At 44.7% G+C, this 24,389-nt stretch overlaps 2 protein-coding genes across 9 annotated transcripts in view; one reads left to right on the top strand and one right to left on the bottom strand.

The window, feature by feature from the left end:
• LOC142661093 (uncharacterized) overlaps window positions 1-4,935 on the bottom strand; it is a 201,451-nt gene extending 196,516 nt beyond the window's left edge. For 5 of the 7 annotated variants that reach the window (XM_075838340.1, XM_075838342.1, XM_075838343.1 and 2 more), the window contains exon 1: window positions 4,472-4,767. The gene's annotated coding sequence lies outside the window, so the exon portion shown is untranslated. The other 2 variants (XM_075838345.1, XM_075838346.1) reach the window with 2 other exon arrangements.
• Window positions 4,675-24,389, top strand: part of MVD (mevalonate diphosphate decarboxylase) — a 107,055-nt gene continuing 87,340 nt past the window's right edge. The window contains exons 1-2 of one of the 2 annotated variants that reach the window (XM_075838350.1): window positions 4,675-4,973; window positions 12,253-12,339. The gene's annotated coding sequence lies outside the window, so the exon portion shown is untranslated. The remainder of the gene's footprint in view (window positions 4,974-12,252; window positions 12,340-24,389) is intronic. The other variant, XM_075838352.1, reaches the window with a different exon arrangement.

Genomic DNA, 24,389 nt, shown 5'->3' with positions numbered 1-24,389 from the left:
ATGTGTCACCATAACAACGCCCTACGTAAGTATGAACGTTTTTTACCGCTGCTTTCTGCTGTGGAAATCCTGTCCGAAAAAACTCGCCACAATGTGGTGCGGTTTTCGGACAAAAATGTACTGCGGGTTCCAGGTCGGATCCGCTGCATGCTTTTTTGTATTCAAAAATCGCAGTGGAAATTTTTTTCCGTGACCACGGCAAAATAGCAGTGTTTTGCAGCTAAAAATCACAAAAGAAATGTCAGTCGCAGGAAATAAATGCATTTTGAATGCGACGTGTGAGCCCAGTCTACAGCTTTATACTGCACTATTCAATAATATTTCAGGGGACTAAATTAATAACCTCATCTCCCCCTTTTGTTTGCGGAAAACAAGACAAAAATATCCTTCTGTCCCTTTGGCTTTTGTTTTACAATTTCAGTTTCCTCCTGTTTTATGGCAGCTGAAGGTCTGTTTGCTGTATCGATTGACTTACATTTGAGTTTGGATTTTGACAGATTTGTCACACAGATTTCCCCCGGAACAACAAAGCCGCCTGTCGATCTATTGGCCTGGGATAGAAGTGGCTGCAGTCAACACCTCGAGCAAAAAAACAAACAAAACACCCCATGGAGTGAACAATGAGAATACTCTCTGGACGAAGTAGGGCCTGGTAATAGCCGCCCTTTGATTTGGAAGTATTGAACTGTGGCTATTTTTGGAGTACAGACTTAGAAAGTTCAATGAGCAGCGGCGCTGTGATTAGAAAGGCTTACTGTTTATAGCAGGGCAATATGTCGCGCGCTAAATATAATATAATTCACGCTTACCCACAGAGATATGTGCACAGCCAAATGACATGGAAAATATGTGATCACACGAGCTCCCTGTCATGCATCGTGTTATCTGCTCATACAGCATAAGGGCTGTTCCAATGTGGAAAAATCAACACTTGAGGTTGGAAAGGGGAACCGCAAATATCACAGAATATATAGAAAGAAAATGTCACTGCAAGGGCTCGTCCACACGCTGCGGAATTGCTGCATTTTTTCCGTCTGGAATTGCGGACGGAAAATACGCAGCAGAATACAGTAGCAGCAGAGTGGGTGAGAGCGAACAAATCTCTTCCACGCGCTTCATAAAACTTTCGTGCAGAAATTGACCTGCGGTGCGTAATTTTTGGACCGCAGCATGTCAATTCCTGCTACGGAAAGTGGACTGGATTGCTGCGTTTTTCAGAAGAGATATCACGATCACCCGACATTGAGAAAAACGCCGCAAAATACGCACCATTTTCTGCCATTAACAGAATGCAGAATGTCTGCTATTTTCAACGGAATTGCTCCTGAAATTTTCTGCAGCAATTCTGTTTTATGTGGACAAACCCTAAAGGCTTGTCCACACGTAACGGAATTGCTGCGTATTTTACGTCTGGAATTGCAGACGTAAAATACGCAGCAGAATAGAGTAGCAGCAAAGCGGGTGTGAATGAGCGAATGTCATTCAAATGCTGCGTAAAATTTCAGTCCTGCGGTGCGTATTTTTCGTACCGCAGCATGTTAATTCCTGCTGAGGAAAGTGGACAGAATTGCAGAACAATCCGCACCATTTTCTGAGGTAGAAGATGCAGGAAATGGTGCGGTTTTTCCGCAGCGGAATGTCTGCCAGTTTCAGCGGAAATGCTGCAGAAATTTTCTGCAGCTATTTCATTACGTGTGGACAAGCCCTTATGTGTCTAGGCCAGTGCTCTGCGAACTGCGGCTGCCAGAAAATGCTGGGGGTTGTAGTTTCACAGCAACTGGTAAACCTCGGGTTATATATTACAGCTCTATACTGTTCACGTGTAGCATAAAAAGTTGCAGCTAAAAAACGCATGTTTATACAGGGTTTTGGTATGATTGCCGTCAGAGGTATTGTTTGTTTTTAAAGGAGTTCTCCGGGCGTTTTATACTGACGGCCTGACCTAAGGATAGGTCATCAAGATCAGATCAGTGGGGTCTGACCCCCGAGATTCCCGCCGATCAGCTGACTGAAGGGGCTGTGACAACAAATGTTGCAGCCTCTTCAATATTTACCAGGCGAAGCACCGTACAAATCCGTAGCGGCTGTGTCGGGGAGAACAGCCGCTGCGGACCGGAACTCCAATCCCAGGCTCAGCCGCTATGGAAGTGTACGGCGACTTTAAGGCTGTGTTCACACGCTTAACAAAAAAAACGGCTGAAAATATGGAGATTATGAGCCGTTTTTTTAAGTAACTTGCGTTTTTTCCGAATGTTTTTGCAGCGGTCTCCAAAAACGGAACAAGAAGTGACATGCACTTCTTTTTACAAGGCGTTTTTTTTACGCGACTGTTTTTAAAAATGGCCGCGTAAAAAACGCCTCGTGGGAACGGAACGCCGTTTTTCCCATTGAAATCAACGGGCAGATGTTTGTAGGCATTCAGCCCCCCCGCATTTTGAGCCGTTTTTCGGGACATTAGCCCGTGTGAACATACCCTAAACTGTAAAGCGGGCATGGCGTTCATCAGTAAGCTAATCGGTGAGGGTCCCGGGAGTAGGACCCCTACCGATCTGATATTGACGAGCTATACTAAGGTCAGGCCATCAATACAAAATGCCCGGAGAACCCCATTAAGGGAATGGTTCTAAGAAAATGAATATAATCCTGTTTTGTTTTTTAAAAAGTTGAAATTTGGCAAAGACGCCAAGTGTGAACGGTAAGGGTATGTTCACACGCTTAACAAAAAACGTCAAGGGATAACAGCCCCTGATTTTCAGACGTTTTTTGAGAAACTTGCGTTTTTTGCAGCGTTTTTTATGGCCGTTTCTGGGGCTGTTTTCAATAGAGTCTATGGAAAAATGGCTCCAAAGAGGTCCCAAGAAGTGTCCTGCACTTCTTTGACGCGGCCGTAATTTTACGCGCCATCGTTTGACAGCGACGTGTGAAATGACACCTCGTCTGAACAGAACATCGTAAGACCCATTGCAAGCAATGGGCAGATGTTTGCCGACGTATTGGAGCCGTCTTTTCAGGCGTAATTCGAGGCGTAAAACGCCTGAATTACGTCTGAAAATAGGTCGGGTGCACATACCCTAAGGCCTCATGCACGCGGCCGTGCCAGTAGTAACGGCCCGTGGTTGCGGGCAAGCAGGCCGGAGCCCGCATTTTTGGGCCGTTCCCATACAAAGTATGGGAGCACGGCCCGTAAAATACGAAATGCTCCATAATTCCCGGCACATTTCAACTATCCGTAGCGATACGGAAAGGTGTCCGCGGCCAATAGAATTGAATGGGTCCGTAATTGCGGACCGTATTACGGTCCACAATTACAGAGATTTTTTTACGCTCGTGTACATGGGCCTAAGGTACTTACTACAACAAGACAATTTTAATGCCAGGGCTCCCCAGTATTTAAACGCACCCGATATCGCATGCAATTTTAGGGTATAATATTGCGTGACATTGCATTGCATGAGTCGAGTAGGCCCCGCAAACAAAAATGAATACTGCGAGGTATACGTTTTATTCTTTTTACTATGGCCGACCTATGCAACTGTATTGGCATGGAGTAGCGTACATCGGAGGCGCCCGTCAGACGTACGGCCTAAATGTCCATAACGCAATCCCTATGACGCAGTTAGTTCGGATATAATTCTCGCATTTAGGCTGGGACTTTCGGTCATAATACCGACGTTAAAACGCAGCCATATTACGGACGTCTGGATCTGGCCTTATTCGCGTGCAGACAAGTAGCAGTTTTCGTTTTCTAAAATCCACTGGAAAATTTACAGCAACTTTTGTTGCTACGGGTAACGACGCCCATCATTTTTAGGTTTTCGCCAGAATATTTTTACATAGCAACACACAATGTACCTTTTCTATGGGTTTCCATGTGGCAAACGAGTATTTTATTATTATTATTATACCTTTGACAGATTTACTTCGGATGACCGTTTTTTTCAAGATTCTAAATTCCCCCAAAAATGTTGTGTAATTTTGTAAATTTTTCCCAGCGCTTTTGAAGTTCTATAAAGAAGCCTATGGAAAAAAGCGCCATACCGAGAGCAAGTGGCGTTTTTGATAAAAACACCACTGACCCCAAAAACACAACAAAGTCGTCAAAACGCTATCGATGTAGGCATTTTCACACATTTTACTATAGACTTTAAACTGACAATTGGCCGCAGCGTTTTTTTTTTAGTTTTTTTTTTAAATAGTGTCAAATTTCACAAAAAACAACTGGCCACAAAATTCTGCACACATATGTGTTTTCCTATAGGAAATTATCTCAGAACTGCGTCCAGGGGGGGCGATCATGATTTTTAGGTTTTTTTTGTCGCCATCTACCATAGAGGTCAGCATGATGGATGAGTATTGAAATTAAGGAAAAAAAAAACAACAAATATTTTTTACTGGCAATGTGTGAAAATATCCTTAATGTTATACAGCTACAGAAAAAAATATTAAAACCAATGATTTAACAGAATTTTACCTCAGAAATCATCAGTCATTTTGATTCTACAGAAAAACATGGCTTCCCAGGGCAGGAGCTGTGAGAAGATCTCTACGGTTACTACTGAGCAACCAATCAGATTTGAGTTGTCATTCCTCTGCTGCATAGAAAATGTATGAAGCTATCTGATTGGTTGATATAGTGAGCTCCTAGTGAAGAAGATGCGCATGGCGACCAAATAGATCGCGGCTTTCATTTTCCAATGGACAGATGTTAGAAATGGGATCTGGCGTAGCACGGGTTCTCATACATTAGACACTTTATACAATAATACCCAAACGTACACACACACACCGGATAAACCAAGGTCTCTTCAGAGGCGAGGTGTCGGGTTCACACACTGAGCATGCTCAGAATCAACCAATCACAGTTAGTTGCTTAAGTTTAGTAGAAAACGGCATGCTGGGAAATGTAGTCCAGCGGTGATGAACTTCACTTCGCGATTGTGGAAGCCATGTTGAGAGATAGATTGATTTTTGAGGTAAAATTTTCTTAAATCTTGATCTTAAGACTGTTTCCATGGCAACATCCATTGTGGTAAAAACGACATCCACACAATTTTTGTCAATTTCTTTTTATAAATATCCTAGCATATTGATTGCATGATATTTGTTTGTTTTTGGAGCCGCAACGTCATTTTGATGGCTACACGTGAACCCGGACTCCGCGGCGACATATTGCACGCGCTTGGTTGCCATATCATGCGATCCCATAGACTAACATTGCATGCGATATCACAACGTGTTTTCCAGGACACGCGCAATTGTTGCGTGCGTATAATCGCTGTGGAGCCCTGGCCCAATAGGGAAACTCCGCCAATAACCTCTTTCTCGTCGTATTCATTTATTACAGACGTTTCCTGGCCACGAACATGACTTTCCTACACACTTTATAATATAAAAACCTTCAAGGCTGAGGCCACACGGAAACATTTAGCTGCACGCGAGTCACCGTAAAATCAGTGGCTACCACAACTGCGACACTACGTGGCGACCATCGCAATACATCCGAAACCTGCGTGTGACCAGATGTCGCTGTGTGGTCCGGGATACCGCCACTTCCTGTCATCATTGTGCAGCGCCAAGTCATGTGACTTTAGCTGCCATCTCAGTGATATGTCGTCCATAGTGACGTCATGCTATGAATGTGTGATCGGTGGGGGTCCAACTGCTGGGACCCTAAGGCTGCATTAGCATGACAGTGAAAAACGGATATAGAGGCCTGTGAAAACTGTCCGTCAAAAAAATAGGCCAAGTTCTATTTTTGGCCGTTTTGACGGCCCCACGGCTCCTATAGAAGTCAATGGATCAGTTTTTACCGGCCATTTTTTATGAATCAATCCATGTAACGGCCGGTAAAAACTGATCCTGCCCGAGGATTCCCCGCACACAGCGCTGCGCTGAGCCCGGGGAACCCCTTGACGTTACTGTCCATGTATGGATAGTGATCTCGGGCTTCCAACTGTGGAGTCTCAGGCCAGAGTATAGCGAGATCTCTGGCGGGGGGACTCCTGTCTCCCTCTAACCCCCCCCCATAGATGGCCCCCCCTCCAGACACTCTGACCAGGGGATTCTGTTACTGGAGAAGCCCCTGGCGTCACTGTCCATGTATGACAGAGACATCAGGGACTCCCTCTAGGAGTGAAATCCCCGGCCAGAGGGATTCCGCTCCTACAGGTGCTATAGTGCCGCCATCTACATGTGGGGGTGCTATCTACAGAGGGTGAGGGGTAATTTACGGGGGGGGGTGCTATCTACAGTGGGGGGTGGTGCTATCTACAATTGGGGTGGTGCTATATACAGGGGGCGGTTCCATCTACATGGGCACTGTGGCAATATGAGGGCACTTTATATGTGGGCACTGTGGCACTATCTATGGTGGGCACTGTGGCACTATGTGGGCACTATCAACAGTGGGTACTGTGGCACTATATGTGGGCACTATCTACAGTGGGCACTGTGGCACTATATGTGGGCACTATCTACGGTTGGCACTGTGGCACTATATGTGGGCACTATATACAGTGGGCACTGTGGCACTATCTACATGGTCATTGCAGCACTATATACATGGGCACTGGGGTGTTTTCAGGGGGTTTGGACAATAAAACCAACTAATTAAATATATATTTTTTAACGGCCCTGAAAAACGGATGACAAATGGTCATTAAAAACAGACGGACGGACTGGAAATGGATGAAAATTTGGAGACACACTGATGCAAAACGGCCATGAAAAACGGACAGCTGATGGCCATTTTTTTCACTGTTGTGTGAATGTAGCCTTAGATCTCAAGAGTTGGGGTGCACAGCGGAGAAATGGATGTGCAGATGCATCTCGCTCCATAGAGTCTATTGGAGATACAGATGGTCTTGGGATCGGTGAGGGTCCCATCAGTCAGACATTTATGACATTATCTATCGATGGTGGGAATATTCATTGGAGGGTCCAGGGCCCCTGCAGTATCCGGCCCCCCCACCCCCTGCTCAGGTGTCCACCGACCCAACTCCATAGAGATCAGTACCTGCAGCAAATTCCAGCTAGTGATCGCCATCTAGTGGATGTCGTGTATAATGACACACGCTGCAGTTCGACAATGACATAAAATAATGTGTGACCAGTTCTGGAGGACGGGTAGAAATTTTGTGCAAGGTCAGATTACCAAAATTACCCGAGGTGCATGCCGGTAGATCTGTTAGACCCTGTTCACACTGAAATTTTTTGCAGGCGCAAAAATCTGCCTCAAAATTCCTTTAGGAATGACCTGCCTACAATTTCTTGCCGTGTTTTTCGCTGCGTTTTTTACCCGCAAAAAAATGCTTTCTCTGACTCCCAATGATTTCAATGGGAGGTCAGAGACGGAACCGCGGCAAGAAAGGGCATGACCCTTTTTTTAACCTTGAGCGGTTAAAAGCCATTACGGAAAAAAACCGCCTCAGCCACCCATTGAAATCAAAAAACCGCCTCAGCCAGACATTTTTTGGCGCTGATTCCGATGCGGTTTCTGCGTCTAAATCAGCGCCAAAAAAACTGTGAGAACTGGCCGTTATACGGTGACCATACCTCAATCTTATTGCTCAGATTTACTGTACAAGGCCCTTGGAAAACAGAGGGGCAACCTCTATACCAGGGGTCAGCAACCAGCGGCACTTCAGCTGTTGTGAAACTACAACTCCCAACATGCCCTAACAGCCAAAGGCTTTATTATTCCAGCCAAAGGCTGTGAGGGTATGCTGGGAATTGTAGTTTCACAACAGCAGGACTGTCGAATGTTACTGACCCCTGCATAGGCTTGTCGCTCAGCTTTTCTGGAAACTAACATAACTAAGGCCGTGTTCACATCAGCGTTGGTTTCCATTCATGTGTTCCGTTGCAGCTTTCCGTCGGAAGAACCCATGAACGAAAAGCCAAATGGAAACCAAAGCTTCCTTTTGCATTACCATTGATTTCAATGGTAATACTTCCAATGCAAATGGTTTCCGTTTGTTTCCGTTCCGTAAGGTTTTAGTTTTTTTTTTCGACTGCGCTATTGTTTCTGCTAAAAAAAATGGAAACCTTACGGAACCATACGGATACCATTTGCAACGGAAGCATTACCATTGAAATCAATGGTAATGCAAAAGGAAGCTTTGGTTTCCGTTCATGGGTTCCTCCGACGGAAAGCTGCAATGGAACCCATGAACGGAAACCAACGCTGATGTGAACAGGACCTAAGGCTTCATTCACGTCTGCGTCGGAGGCGGAGTTATGGGCCTCCGTCGCAGATCCAGCAGGGATGACTGGAGACAATAGCGCAACATTCTGCGCTACTGTATCCGGTAAGATCATGGACACCCCGACGTAAAGCCGACGGAACCTATTAAAGTCAATGGGTTCTGTCGGCAACACGCGGTGTCTGTTGTGCAGCGGAACCGTTGTTTCCGTTACTCCCTTCTGCTCCTCTGACGGAGCGGAACAACGGAACACACCGATGCTGGTGTGAACTACGCCTTAGAAACAGAAGAAGAGAATTTGAAACAACTTATATTTACATTTTTTTTTTACTTTTATATATATATATATTTTTAGGTTTTCGCTTGTATATAGGGATACAGAACAGAGTGGAATAAGCTAAAGAAGTTCCCACTTCTCGTCAATCATCTAAAGTTTCCAATTCTGGTTTTGGCTTTAAAAAAATTCATGCAAAATCTGCATCAAATCTGCACTCTGTGAACAAGGCCCTATAGGATTACTTGCTTCCTATGAAACTGGCGTGTGTGTGATATGGATAGTAGATTGCGGGTCCCATCGGGGACAGGGACTGATGTGAGTGATCACAATTTCTGTACAGCGCTACGGAATATGTTGATGCTATATAAGCAAAAGGAAATAAATCACGTAATTTTTGGCTGTAATTGCACTTTAAGCAACTTTCTGTGGATGACTTCTATTTAGCAGCGTGTTTTACTGCTAGAACAACTGTAATTCCCGAAGGATGCATAATGCAGTATTTATATAGAATTCATCATCTATTTATACAGAATTCTTTAGGTTCACATTTATTCTCCGTCAGAAGCAGAAAACAGTCATTTTTAGAATAAGGGGCAATTCTGGGCCTGCGTCGTCAGTCTGATAGAGGTAATAATAACAGTTCCCGGATCGATACATGGCAACCATTAGACAGGTCTATTACTGGAAGTGGTTCTTTATATATACAGGGAGACATACGATACGTCCACGGGATATCTACACAGAGGAGAATCCGGGATTGCAGCAGTAAAAGGTCATGACGCATTTCTATCTACTTAATGGGGGAGAAATCCCAGCGCTCGGGAATAGACTTACTGGTGGAGATGCCAATATAATGTGTCGGCCACTGGGGATATTTAAAAGGCTTTTTTTAGAATACTGTTATATTTATGTCGGCTAAATTTGTATCCTTCACTTAACTCCTATAAAAGTTTAATGTATCTACCCTGGAAAGTATCGACTGAAATGAAAGAGCTGCTCAGATAAGCAGCGAGCGGGGAGGGAGGCTTTAAGGTCATTAGGAGCACTCTGTAAAGGTCTTTTAGATGTTACCACTGGCTTTTAAGACTTTAGATCTACAAATCTTAACAAGATGTGCTGCCCGGGCAGGGAATCCCCCCTGGCATGTAGGGATTTGAAATTCCCTGAAAGATGGGTAAGAATTTCTGCATACTGTATATTGGTCGTTGTCTATGGAAAGACTGGTTAGACGGTAAGATTTTCTCTAAAGGATCTCATGGCCAAATACGAAAGCAACAGATCTATAAGGGGGTGTGCAACAATGACATTGTGCAATAATCTCGCTCACCTACAGATTGAAGGGGGCTTCTGTTTTTTATATAAATCTTGAGGCTGGATTCACACGAGCGTGGCGTTTTGCGCGCACAAAAACCACTTGACAGCTCCGTGTGTCATCCGTGTATGATGCGCGGCTGCGTGATTTTCGCGCAGCCGCCATCATAGAGATGAGGCTAGTCGACGTCAGTCACTGTCCAGGGTGCTGAAAGAGTTAACCGATCGGCAGTAACTCTTTCAGCACCCTCGACAGTGAATTCCGATCACCATATCGAGCAACCTGTTAAAAAAAAAAAGAGGTTCGTACTTACCGAGAACTTCCCGGCCGTTGCCTTGGTGATGCGTCCTTGGTGACGCGCCTCTCTTGACATCTGGCCCCACCTCCCTGGATGACGCGGCAGTCCATGTGATCGCTGCAGCCTGTGATTGGCTGCAGCCTGTGCTTGGCCTGTGATTGGCTGCAGCTGTCCCTTGGACTGAATTGTCATCCCGGGAGGTCAGACTGGAGGAAGAAGCCGGGAGTTATCGGTAAGTCAGAACTTTTTATTTTTTTACTCGTTCATGTATATTGGGATCGGAAGTCACTGTCCAGGGTGCTGAAACAGTTTAACTCTTTCAGCACCCTGGACAGTGACTATCTCCGGACGTCGCGTACCGCAATTTTTTTTGCCGGGTTCGGCCAAACCCGGTGAAGTTCGGTTCGGTTGTCCGGGTTCGCTCTTCTCAAAGACACTCCGTTTGGATGTTTGTAAACAGAAAAGCACGTGGTGCTTTTCTGTTTACATTCATCCTTTTGACAGCTCTTGCGCGAATCACGCAGTTCGCACGGAAGTGCTTCCGTGCGGCATGCGTGGTTGAAGTCAATGGGTGCGTGATGCGTGCAAAACGCCGAAAGAACGGACATGTCTGCACGGCCCCATAGACACATATAGGTCCGTGCAACGCGCGTGCAAATCACGCGCGTTGCACGGACGTTTTTCCCGTTCGTCTGAATAAAGCCTTAGGGCTTATTCACACGAATGTTGAAAACACGGGCGCATGTATTTTGCACGACCGTTGTTGAGTCCGTTGAAAAATAGAACATGTCCTATTTTCTTCTATTTTCACAGATCCCTCTATAGACGCAAGTCTATGGGGATCCGTGAAAACGGGTCCCACACGGGTGAAACTCGGACGTGAAAAACGGCAGTTTTTCATGTCCGAGTTTCTCCACGTTCGTGTGAATAAGCCCTTATAAAAATGAATGGAGAGAGTGGACGCAGTCGACTACGCTATTGCTTCCGGCAAAACGACGGATCCGGTGCACAACAGAGACAAACGGAAACCATGGGCACCGAATCCGTCACCATTTCAATGGTGATGGAAACGTAAACCTCTGGTAACGGTAAGCTCCAACGGAACGTCAGAACGGGACCCCAACGTAGATGAGAACAGAGCCTAATCTATAATTTAGTGTTTCCACTTCTCACCATTTTCAAGATCTCTGCTTGCTGGTTACTGGCTTCCTGCACAATCCTGTTCACATCGGATCTCACCATCTCGGAATATCAAGGGTGGACTGGAGAAAGTATGGCTGCATATAATGCTTACTTGGAAATGTTACAGGTAAATTGCACTGCTAGGAAAATAACATCAAACATGCTGAACTTGGCGAAACACAGAAAGCACTTCTATTAATCCCGTTTACCGGCCCCTCGCTGATCCTGTCAGTCAGCACGAGGGAATGCTGGGAATTTTCCTTGCTTCATCGAGCTGCTATGTATTGATTTATGAGGTGGCAGAAAGAGGGAATTTCATGACTATAAAGTTCTGATCGCAATAAAACTCAGACCGACACATTTGCAACTTTCCATATGAGAAATTCTCATCTAATTACCACTAAATGCAATAATGAAAATCTTCATTGCAAATCATTAAATGTATCAGATATAGAATCCGACCAGCGCTGCAGATGTCGGTGGTTTCTATCAATCTTCCTATAGGACTCTGTTTAGTCTCTGTTCATTGTCAGCCTGCTGAACTCCTCAATGTGTCCATGTCCCTTATTCCATCTATTCTGAGCTGCTACATTGTGTAGTGATTAATTAACCTGTAATTTACAGCACAATTAAAGAGGTGCTCTGCCTAGATGGGCGGTGAGGCGGCTTTAGACGGCCATAATATGGTTCCATGCAATAGATGCAGGCTTAGTGCCGAGGATCTGATCCCGTTGGGACAAAGCAGGGGACCATTTCTTAAAACTTTTGTTTCGGCTTTGTCCTGGTGGGATTCTATCTCTTCCATGGCACCAAATATACAATTTGCGTACAAAGTCAAATTACAGCCATCTGAATGCTACCTAAGGGTGAGAGAAAACGGACTGGCCTCCTTGGCCCTTCAGCCCAGTTACCGCTTGGACTTGCCTATCTTGGACTGCAGTATTAATTAAATGTGTCCATTTTTCTTTGTCAGTCACAGATCGCTTCAACTGGGCAGAACTTCTCCTGTGCAGGAATGAGCAGACTCCCGACCTGCTGAGGGAGAACACCATGAGAATGTGAACAGGTAAGTCACGGTGACGCTGGGGGCAATGTGATGTCTTTGTCATGGACGCAAAGTGACTGACGCTGGGGGCACTGTGCCATCATTCTTACAGTGGCATTGTGGCTGACTCTAGGGGGCACTGTGCTCTCATTGTTACAGTGGCATTGTGGCTGACTCTAGGGGGCGCTGTGCTCTCATTGTTACAGTGGCATTGTGGCTGACTCTAGGGGGCACTGTGCTCTCATTGATACAGGGCATTGTGGCTGACTCTAGGGGGCACTGTGCTCTCATTGATACAGGGCATTGTGGCTGACTCTAGGGGGCACTGTGCTCTCATTGTTACAGTAGCATTGTGGCTGACTCTAGGGGGCACTGTGCACTCATTCTTACAGTGGCATTGTGGCTGACTCTAGGGGGCACTATGCCCTCATTGTTACAGGGCATTGTGGCTGACTCTAGGGGGCACTATGCCCTCATTGTTACAGGGCATTGTGGCTGACTCTAGGGGGCACTATGCTCTCATTGTTACAGGGCATTGTGGCTGACTCTAGGGGGCACATCTCATTGTTACAGTGGCATTGTGGCTGACTCTAGGGGGCACATCTCATTGTTACAGTGGCATTGTGGCTGACTCTAGGGGGCACTGTGCTCTCATTGTTACAGTAGCATTGTGGCTGACTCTAGGGGGCACTGTGCTCTCATTGTTACAGTAGCATTATGGCTGACTCTAGGGGGCACTGTGCACTCATTCTTACAGTGGCATTGTGGCTGACTCTAGGGGGCACTATGCCCTCATTGTTACAGGGCATTGTGGCTGACTCTAGGGGGCACTATGCCCTCATTGTTACAGGGCATTGTGGCTGACTCTAGGGGGCACTATGCCCTCATTGATACAGGGCATTGTGGCTGACTCTAGGGGGCACTGTGCTCTCATTGTTACAGTAGCATTGTGGCTGACTCTAGGGGGCACTGTGCACTCATTTTTACAGTGGCATTGTGGCTGACTCTAGGGGGCACTATGCCCTCATTGTTACAGGGCATTGTGGCTGACTCTAGGGGGCACTATGCCCTCATTGTTACAGGGCATTGTGGCTGACTCTAGGGGGCACTATGCTCTCATTGTTACAGGGCATTGTGGCTGACTCTAGGGGGCACATCTCATTGTTACAGTGGCATTGTGGCTGACTCTAGGGGGCACATCTCATTGTTACAGTGGCATTGTGGCTGACTCTAGGGGGCACTGTGCTCTCATTGTTACAGTAGCATTGTGGCTGACTCTAGGGGGCACTGTGCTCTCATTGTTACAGTGGCATTGTGGCTGACTCTAGGGGGCACATCTCATTGTTACAGTGGCATTGTGGCTGACTCTAGGGGGCACTGTGCTCTCATTGTTACAGTGGCATTGTGGCTGACTCTAGGGGGCGCTGTGCTCTCATTGTTACAGTGGCATTGTGGCTGACTCTAGGGGGCACTGTGCTCTCATTGATACAGGGCATTGTGGCTGACTCTAGGGGGCACTGTGCTCTCATTGATACAGGGCATTGTGGCTGACTCTAGGGGGCACTGTGCTCTCATTGATACAGGGCATTGTGGCTGACTCTAGGGGGCACTGTGCTCTCATTGTTACAGTAGCATTGTGGCTGACTCTAGGGGGCACTGTGCACTCATTCTTACAGTGGCATTGTGGCTGACTCTAGGGGGCACTATGCCCTCATTGTTACAGGGCATTGTGGCTGACTCTAGGGGGCACTATGCCCTCATTGTTACAGGGCATTGTGGCTGACTCTAGGGGGCACTATGCTCTCATTGTTACAGGGCATTGTGGCTGACTCTAGGGGGCACATCTCATTGTTACAGTGGCATTGTGGCTGACTCTAGGGGGCACTGTGCTCTCATTGTTACAGTAGCATTGTGGCTGACTCTAGGGGGCACTGTGCTCTCATTGTTACAGTAGCATTATGGCTGACTCTAGGGGGCACTGTGCACTCATTCTTACAGTGGCATTGTGGCTGACTCTAGGGGGCACTATGCCCTCATTGTTACAGGGCATTGTGCCTGACTCTAGGGGGCACTATGCCCTCATTGTTACAGGGCATTGTGGCTGACTCTAGGGGGCACTATGCCCTCATTGATACAGGGCATTGTGGCTGACTCTAGGGGGCACTGTGCTCTCATTGTTACAGTAGCATTGTGGCTGACTCTAGGGGGCACTGTGCACTCATTTTTACAGTGGCATTGTGGCTGACTCTAGGGGGCACTATGCCCTCATTGTTACAGGGCATTGTGGCTGACTCTAGGGGGCACTATGCCCTCATTGTTACAGGGCATTGTGGCTGACTCTAGGGGGCACTATGCTCTCATTGTTACAGGGCATTGTGGCTGACTCTAGGGGGCACATCTCATTGTTACAGTGGCATTGTGGCTGACTCTAGGGGGCACATCTCATTGTTACAGTGGCATTGTGGCTGACTCTAGGGGGCACTGTGCTCTCATTGTTACAGTAGCATTGTGGCTGACTCTAGGGGGCACTGTGCTCTCATTGTTACAGTGGCATTGTGGCTGACTCTAGGGGGCACATCTCATTGTTACAGTGGCATTGTGGCTGACTCTAGGGGGCACTGTGCTCTCATTGTTACAGTGGCATTGTGGCTGACTCTAGGGGGCACTGTGCTCTCATTGTTACAGTGGCATTGTGGCTGACTCTAGGGGGCACTGTGCTCTCATTGTTACAGTGGCATTGTGGCTGACTCTAGGGGGCACTGTGCTCTCATTGTTACAGTGGCATTGTGGCTGACTCTAGGGGGCACTATGCCCTCATTGTTACAGTAGCATTATGGCTGACTCTAGGGGGCACTGTGCTCTCATTGTTACAGTAGCATTGTGGCTGACTCTAGGGGGCACTGTGCTCTCTTTGTTACTCTGGCATTGTGGCTGACTCTAGGGGGCACTATGCTCTCATTGTTACAGTAGCATTGTGGCTGACTCTAGGGGGCACTGTGCTCTCTTTGTTACTCTGGCATTGTGGCTGACTCTAGGGGGCACTATGCTCTCATTGTTACAGGGCATTGTGGCTGACTCTAGGGGGCACTATGCTCTCATTGTTACAGGGCATTGTGGCTGACTCTAGGGGGCACTATGCTCTCATTGTTACAGGGCATTGTGGCTGACTCTAGGGGGCACTATGCTCTCATTGTTACAGTGGCATTGTGGCTGACTCTAGGGGGCACAGTGCTCTCATTGTTACAGGGCATTGTGGCTGACTCTAGGGGGCACTGTGCTCTCATTGTTATTGTGGCTGACACTTGTTTAGCACTGTGAGAGTTGCTGTGATCTTCTACATATTCCTCTTTGGTTTCTATATAAATTTATATCATCAGGGCCGTTATTTCAGGTTCTCCTCACCAATATGTCTCATTGTATCCCACTACTTTAAAAATGAATACAGCACAACGCCAAGGTTAGGCTGGGATGTGGCATCACTATGTGCCACCATGGCATCTCACACAGTACAAGTCACGGTGTGGTCTTGCTATAGAGACGCGCAGCCGTGTATGATGGGTGTAGTTTAGACGTTTGTTCTCCGTTGATGTAAATTTCAGAGTTCTGTCCTTTGTCACACACATAGGACCAGTGGCTTCCAGTAAAACCTACATCCACGTCACATTGCAGCTTCTGGGAATGACTCTTCCCCCAAATACGCTTGTATCTCGCCGTCAGTCAACTCACAATCGCCACTTTGCATATTAAGTGCACGCTTTACTTACCTCAGTGCTATATATAACCATTTCATTTCAGATACTTGAAGAAAACAAAAAAAAAATCCTGCTATGTAGAAATCCACCGGCTGATTATGCAAATAACAAAATTTATGCAAACAAGAGAATACGTTTGCGCCCAGTCGCATCAGTCATAACCTTGTGCTGGTATTTGACGCGGGGTCTCTCAGGGGTCTTGGGTCTATTTTTATCATTTTATTATCTACCACCTTTTCTTTCAACTTGTCAAAAGCATTTAAGCTAAGTGGCGATTATCCCTGTGATGTAGGAACATGCGGAGATGGTGTGACAGAGGGCACTCTCTGCAGCGAGGAGATGTGTATGTGAGTCACAAGGAGATGATGTGGCATAATGTGTTATTAAATCTTATTTAACCATCACATCTAAGAGCTCCTCAAATCAAAGCAGCCCCTCGTCTATGTGTCCCGACTGACGCCACCGGCTCCACCGTATTCACCAATCAGTGATTCAATCCAAGGCCAAATGAGGCTTGACAAATTATAGACATGTATTCAGACTATGATCAGAGCGCTGTGTTCAAGAGGCTGAAAAGGATGTAATTGGGGCTACTCTGCTAAAAGACAAAGGCTGTTTACAATGAGCTGTACGAGTAGGATGGATGAGCAGGAGGAGTGGTGTTTATTGTAATGAATGATGTACAATGGTGTTGAAGTTTTGTTTAAAAAATCACTAGTATTCATAAAAAGTGAATCATATACTTGCGTGCTTCAGTAATAGATGGGTCACTAAGCCCACCATCCGAACATACATTATTCAACAGATACTAAGACGGGAGAAGTGGTACTGTGCAGCGTCCATATATACAGAATAATACAGATACTGAGAATTACACCCAGTATACAGGACGGGAGAAGTGGTACTGTGCAGCGTCCATATATACAGAATAATACAGATACTGAGAATTACACCCAGTATACAGGACAGAAGGAGTGGTACTGTGCAGCGTCCATATATACAGAATAATACAGATACTGAGAATTACACCCAGTATACAGGACGGGAGAAGTGGTACTGTGCAGTGTCCATATATACAGAATAATACAGATACTGAGAATTACATCCAGTATACAGGACAGGAGAAGTGGTGCTGTGTAGTGTCCATATATACAGAATAATACAGATTCTGAGAATTACACCCAGTATACAGGACAGGAGAAGTGGTACTGTGCAGTGTCCATATATACGGAATAATACAGATACTGAGAATTACACCCAGTATACAGGACAGGAGAAGTGGTACTGTGCAGTGTCCATATATACAGAATAATACAGATCCTGAGAATTACACCCAGTATGCAGGAGAGGAGAAGTGGTACTGTGCAGTGTCCATATATATAGAATAATACAGATACTGAGAATTACACCCAGTATGCAGGAGAGGAGAAGTGGTACTGTGCAGTGTATATATACAGAATAATACAGATACTGAGAATTACACCCAGTATACAGGACAGGAGAAGTGGTACTGTGCAGTGTATATATACAGAATAATACAGATACTGAGAATTACACCCAGTATACAGGGCAGGAGAAGTGGTACTGTGCAATATCCATATATACAGAATAATACAGATACTGAGAATTACACCCAGTATGCAGGAGAGGAGAAGTGGTACTGTGCAGTGTCCATATATATAGAATAATACAGATACTGAGAATTACACCCAGTATGCAGGAGAGGAGAAGTGGTACTGTGCAGTGTCCATATATACAGAATAATACAGATACTGAGAATTACACCCAGTATACAGTACAGGAGAAGTGGTACTGTGCAGTGTATATTGATACAGAATAATACAGATACTGAGAATTACACCCAGTATACAGGACAGGAGAAGTGGTACTGTGCAGTGTATATATATACAGAATAATACAGATACTGAGAATTACACCCAGTATACAGGACAGGAGAAGTGGTACTGTGCAGTGTCCATATATACCGAATAATACAGATACTGAGAATTACACCCAGTATACAGGACAGGAGAAGTGGTACTGTGCAGTGTACATATATACAGAATAATACAGATACTGAGAATTACACCCAGTATACAGGACAGGAGAAGTGGTACTGTGCAGTGTGTATATATATACAGAATAATACAGATACTGAGAATTACACCCAGTATACAGGACAGGAGGAGTAGTACTGTGCAGTGTACATGTATACAGAATAATACAGATACTGAGAATTACACCCAGTATACAGGACAGGAGAAGTGGTACTGTGCAGTGTATATATATATATATACAGAATAATACAGATACTGAGAATTACACCCAGTATACAGGACAGGAGAAGTGGTAATGTGCAGTGTATATATATATATATACAGAATAATACAGATACTGAGAATTACACCCAGTATACAGGACAGGAGAAGTGGTAATGTGCAGTGTGTATATATATATATATACAGAATAATACAGATACTGAGAATTACACCCAGTATACAGGACAGGAGAAGTGGTAATGTGCAGTGTGTATATATATATATATATATATATATATATATATATATATATACAGAATAATACAGATACTGAGAATTACACCCAGTATACAGGACAGGAGAAGTGGTACTGTGCAGTGTATATATATACAGAATAATACAGATACTGAGAATTACACCCAGTATACAGGACAGGAGAAGTGGTACTGTGCAGTGTCCATATATACCGAATAATACAGATACTGAGAATTACACCCAGTATACAGGACAGGAGAAGTGGTACTGTGCAGTGTACATATATACAGAATAATACAGATACTGAGAATTACACCCAGTATACAGGACAGGAGAAGTGGTACTGTGCAGTGTGTATATATATACAGAATAATACAGATACTGAGAATTACACCCAGTATACAGGACAGGAGGAGTAGTACTGTGCAGTGTACATGTATACAGAATAATACAGATACTGAGAATTACACCCAGTATACAGGACAGGAGAAGTGGTACTGTGCAGTGTATATATATATATATATATATACAGAATAATACAGATACTGAGAATTACACCCAGTATACAGGACAGGAGAAGTGGTAATGTGCAGTGTATATATATATATATATACAGAATAATACAGATACTGAGAATTACACCCAGTATACAGGACAGGAGAAGTGGTAATGTGCAGTGTATATATATATATATATATATACAGAATAATACAGATACTGAGAATTACACCCAGTATACAGGACAGGAGAAGTGGTACTGTGCAGTGTATATATATATATATATATACAGAATAATACAGATACTGAGAATTACACCCAGTATACAGGACAGGAGAAGTGGTAATGTGCAGTGTATATATATATATATATATACAGAATAATACAGATACTGAGAATTACACCCAGTATACAGGACAGGAGAAGTGGTAATGTGCAGTGTATATATATATATATATATATATACAGAATAATACAGATACTGAGATTTACACCCAGTATACAGGACAGGAGAAGTGGTACTGTGCAGTGTATATATACACGGAATAATACAGACACTGAGAATTACACCCAGTATACAGGACAGGAGAAGTGGTACTGTGCAGTGTATATATACAGAATAATACAGATAGTGAGAATTACACCCAGTATACAGGACAGGAGAAGTGGTACTGTGCAGTGTATATATATACAGAATAAAAACAGATGCCGAGGCCTATAATCTAGAAATATAATATGTAGAATTGTTCTATAGAAATGTTTACAGAAATTTACTTTATTTGTCAAAATTATTTTGCCACATTTAAAAGATTAAGTGCCTCTGGCTGAATTTAATGTAAAACCTCAGATTATTACAATTACAAGTTTCCACTTTTCCGGCAGTTTAACGTCTCACCTTAGAGAAGTAATAATAATACATTTTATCTTAGAATCATTTTATTTTGGGTTACACAGACATTTTCATTGAGCTGCATGTCTTTCTGCAAGATCTCGATCCATAGAAGTAATTAATAAATGTTATTCTGCTTTGTAGCATTGTTCAATAAATCCATTACTTCAGTGAGAGAGCGTCACCTGGTGGACAATACTGGTACTGTAGTATTACATTTGCCTTTTTGTTTGCAAACGAGTTCCCATACTGCCACCTGCTGTTGGTTTCTCGTATTCTTTTCTGTTATTAGTGGAAAAGTAGAGTAGGGCAGATTAATCAATATAGTTGCGCATCGATTATGGCCAGTGATGCACCAGATTTTTGGCGCATTTTAAATTTACTGTATTTGTTAAATGTTTGTGCCAAGCCCTGTGATTGTTGTGCAGGGATGCAGAATCTGAACAGGGTGTATGTTAAAAAGTTGCATCATGTTGCAATTGCCGCCTATGAAGCATCCATATATAACAGATATATAGGGGGTGATGTTCTTGAAGTGGATTGGGTTTGCTCCTTGTGTAAGTGCCTTGTCGCAGTCCTAGTCCAGTCTCCATCATATGTGTTGTTATGATATTCAGATATATACTGTGCCTTAGGATTCATAAACGGTCATAGGGATACTACTGCATCTGTCACGAGCCTCTTGTACCATCTCGCGTCATTATTGGATTCCTCTACGTCAGATGATCAGCAGTCGTCTGATGTAGTCCTATCATCTCTATATGAAGACTCCCTGTCTGTCTGTGACACAGATCACTCTAATTACCTGAGAGAATTTCCTGTGTAGAACGGGCAGATTTTTATGTCTTTCTTTAGAAGCCTCCGAGCAAAAGATCTTAGCTCTGCGCTCTTAGACTCTGTTCACACTTTGCATTTTGATGCAGTAGCGAAGCTAGCAATGGATCAAATAAAATAAAAGAAATCATAGATTGCACTTGTACTTCCCTCTTCAAGCTCTACTCCTGCCATACAAAAATTTTAAAAAACCTGCAACGTGTGACCTGGGCCATTATAAATTAAATCAAATAGAATTGTATAGTGCAGCGGTAGGCTGGATACGCAGCGTGACCATCCTGTGCGCCGCAGGGAATGCCAGTCGAAAAACCGCACCAAATTGTGGTGCAGTTTTTCAACCAGAAAGTCCGCTAAGGAAAACTGCTCCTGAAAAAAAAAAAGCTTCATACTTCCGTATCAATGGCAACGCATCCCTCCGCCATCCTGGATCCCGGGATGACGTTTCATCCCATGTGACTGCTGCAGCCTGTGATTGGTTTCAGCGGTCACATGGGATGGAACATCATCCCAAGAGTCCGGCCTGGAGGAAGAAACACAGAATTCTGAGTAATCTTAAGATTTCATTTTTTGCATTGGAATCGCTTTGATTCCGCCACAAAAAAACGCAATATCTGCGATTTGTTGCGGGATTTACCAGCCCATAGAATTCAATGGGGAAATCCCGCAGCAAATAAGCAGCATTTACGCAAATACAATTGACATGTTGTGGATTGAAAAAACACACCGCATGTCAATTTGAGCGTTTTTTCCGCTCACTATTTATGCAGCTTGTGGATGAGATTTCTTCATACATCATCCACTTTGCTGCTTCTGTGTAAGGGCGGATTTACACGAACGTGTAATACGTCCGTGCAACACGTGTGCTTTTCTCGCTCGTCGCACGGACCTATGTTAGTCTATGGGGCCGTGCAGACAGTCCGTGTGTCCGCTGCGTAAAACTCACAACATGTCTTATATTTCTGCGTTTTTCGCACATCATGCACCCATTGAAGTCAATGGGTGCGTGAAAATCACGCGCAGCACACAGAAGCACTTCCGTGGGACGCGCGTGATTCGCGCAACAGCAGTAAAACTATGAACACAGAAAAGCACCACGTGCTACAAACATAGTGTCTTAATGATGGCGGCTGCGCGAAAATAACGCAGCCGCACATCATATGCGGATGACATACAGAGCTGTTAAGTACCTTTTGCACGCGCAAAACGCACACGAACGTGTATTGGGTCCGTGCGGGCCGCGTAGGTTTCACGCGCCACGCACAGACCAATACAAGTCTATGGGGCAGTACAGACAGTCCGTCCTTTTTGCGCAGCGTTTGTCCGCTGCACAAAAAGCGTGACATGCTCAATATCTGCGTATTTTGCGCATCACGCACCCATTGAAAACTTCTGTGCGAACTGCCTGTTTCGCGCAACAGCTGTCAAAAGGATGACTGTAAACAGAAAAGCACCACGTGCTTTTCTGTTTACAAACATCCGAATGGCGTGTCATAATGATGGAAGCTGCGTGAAAAGCATGCAGCCGCGCATCATATGCTGCAGCCACACGGAGCAGGCAAGTGGCTTTTGCGCAGGCAAAACGCTGCGTGTTTTGCGTGCGCAAAAACGCCACGCACGTCTGAATCAGCCCTTATGCTGAGGATTTTCCGCAACAAGTTACTTTGCGGAAAATCCACAGTATTTATACAACATGTGAACTGACCCTTATAATCGGAGCCCCTTAGATGAAAATGCTTTGCGTTAGGAGTGTTTTTTGTATTTTTTTTTAGACCGCAGACAGGAACGGTGACAACCTTGGCGAGCACTTCATTCACAGAATACCAATGACTGCAACTCCACTTCAAAAAGACGATTTCGTTTTGCAGTCACTTGAATGTTTAATTTACTCCGCTATAAGGTTTTTATATTATTCCGATCCTAAAGAGGATCCGTCACCTCTCCCGACATGTCTGTTTGGGTAAATACTTGTATTCCCGATAAAAAAAACCAAACAACTTTAATTCTAAACTCTGCTTTGTATCGTTCCTCTGTTATTCCTCTTAGCAATGTATGAATAAGAACACAGACTGGCATTGTCCAATCAGTGCTCAGTGTCAGACTATGCAGGGACACGCCTCTTTGACAAGAGGAATGGTTACACCCAGTTGTCAATTTATTCTTGCATTACTAGAAGGCATAATAGAGGAACGGCACAATGCAGAGTTCTAAGAAAAGATGCAACAGAATTGTAATTTTTGGGATAATACAAGTATTATCTTACAGACATGCTAGGAGAGGCGACCGGTCTACTTTAAAGAGGCTCTGTCACCAGATTTTGCAGCCCCTATCTGCTATTGCAGCAGATAGGCGCTGCAATGTAGATTACAGTAACGTTTTTATTTTTAAAAAACGAGCATTTTTGTATTTATGCAAATGAGGCTTGCAAAAGTCCAAGTAGGCGTGTTTAAAAGTAAAAGTCCAAGTGGGCGTGTATTATGTGCGTACATCGGGGCGTTTTTACTACTTTTACTAGCTGGGCGTTCTGATGAGAAGTATCATCCACTTCTCTTCACAACGCCCAGCTTCTGGCAGTGCAGACACAGCGTGTTCTCGAGAGATCACGCTGTGACGTCACTTCCTGCCCCAGGTCCTGCATCGTGTCGGCACCAGAGGCTACAGTTGATTCTGCAGCAGCATCAGCGTTTGCAGGTAAGTAGCTACATCGACTTACCTGCTGATGCTGCTGCAGAATCGACTGTAGCCTCTGGTGCCGGTGTCCCCGCTCGTCTGACATGATGCAGGACCTGTGAGTGACGACACAGATCTGCACTGCCAGAAGCTGGGCGTTCTGAAGAGAAGTGGATGATACTTCTCTTCAGAGCGCCCAGCTAGTAAAAGTAGTAAAAACGCCCCGATGTACGCACATAATACACGCCCAGTTGGACTTTTACTTTAAACACGCCCACTTGGCCTTTTGCAAGCCTCATTTGCATAAATACAAAAATGGTCATAACTTGGCCAAAAATGCTCGTTTTTAAAAAATAAAAACGTTACTGTAATCTACATAGCAGCGCCTATCTGCTGCAATACGAGATAGGGGCTGCAAAATCTGGTGACAGAGCCTCTTTAAGTAACATGTCTAATGCTCTAGTCACATCCAAAACTGCATTCAGAATTCCACTGGCTGCCACTTGGAATCCAGCTGCGCGGACAGACACAACCATAATAGCTTCATTTACATCTCCCATAATGCAACGCACTCTGCATGTTGGGAAATTCAGTATTTTCTACAGAGAATTATGAGGGGCTGAGTACGAACCCTACATCTCCCATTATGCACAACAGCGAAGGATGCTCTGTCCAGACATGAATCCAGCAGAGAGAGCAGGAACCACGAGGTTGCCCTGTAGGGTATAAATGATGAACCATTTCCATAGAGGTTTTACATTATTTGTAGTTTAAAGTGAAGTCGTACTAAGGAGCGTTCTGTCACTAGGAAATCATTGCCGAATGAAAGGAGCTGCAGAAGAATAATAAGTATCTGTAGGTTCCCTTCATTCCTATATGGTGTATCTTCCATGGTTGCTATAGAAACACGTCGTAACA

The sequence above is a fragment of the Rhinoderma darwinii genome, chromosome 9, assembly GCF_050947455.1.
Source record: "Rhinoderma darwinii isolate aRhiDar2 chromosome 9, aRhiDar2.hap1, whole genome shotgun sequence".
Lineage (NCBI taxonomy): Eukaryota > Metazoa > Chordata > Amphibia > Anura > Rhinodermatidae > Rhinoderma > Rhinoderma darwinii.
The sequence above is the reverse complement of the archived record's forward strand: the minus strand, read 5'-3'. Positions and strand labels throughout refer to the sequence as shown.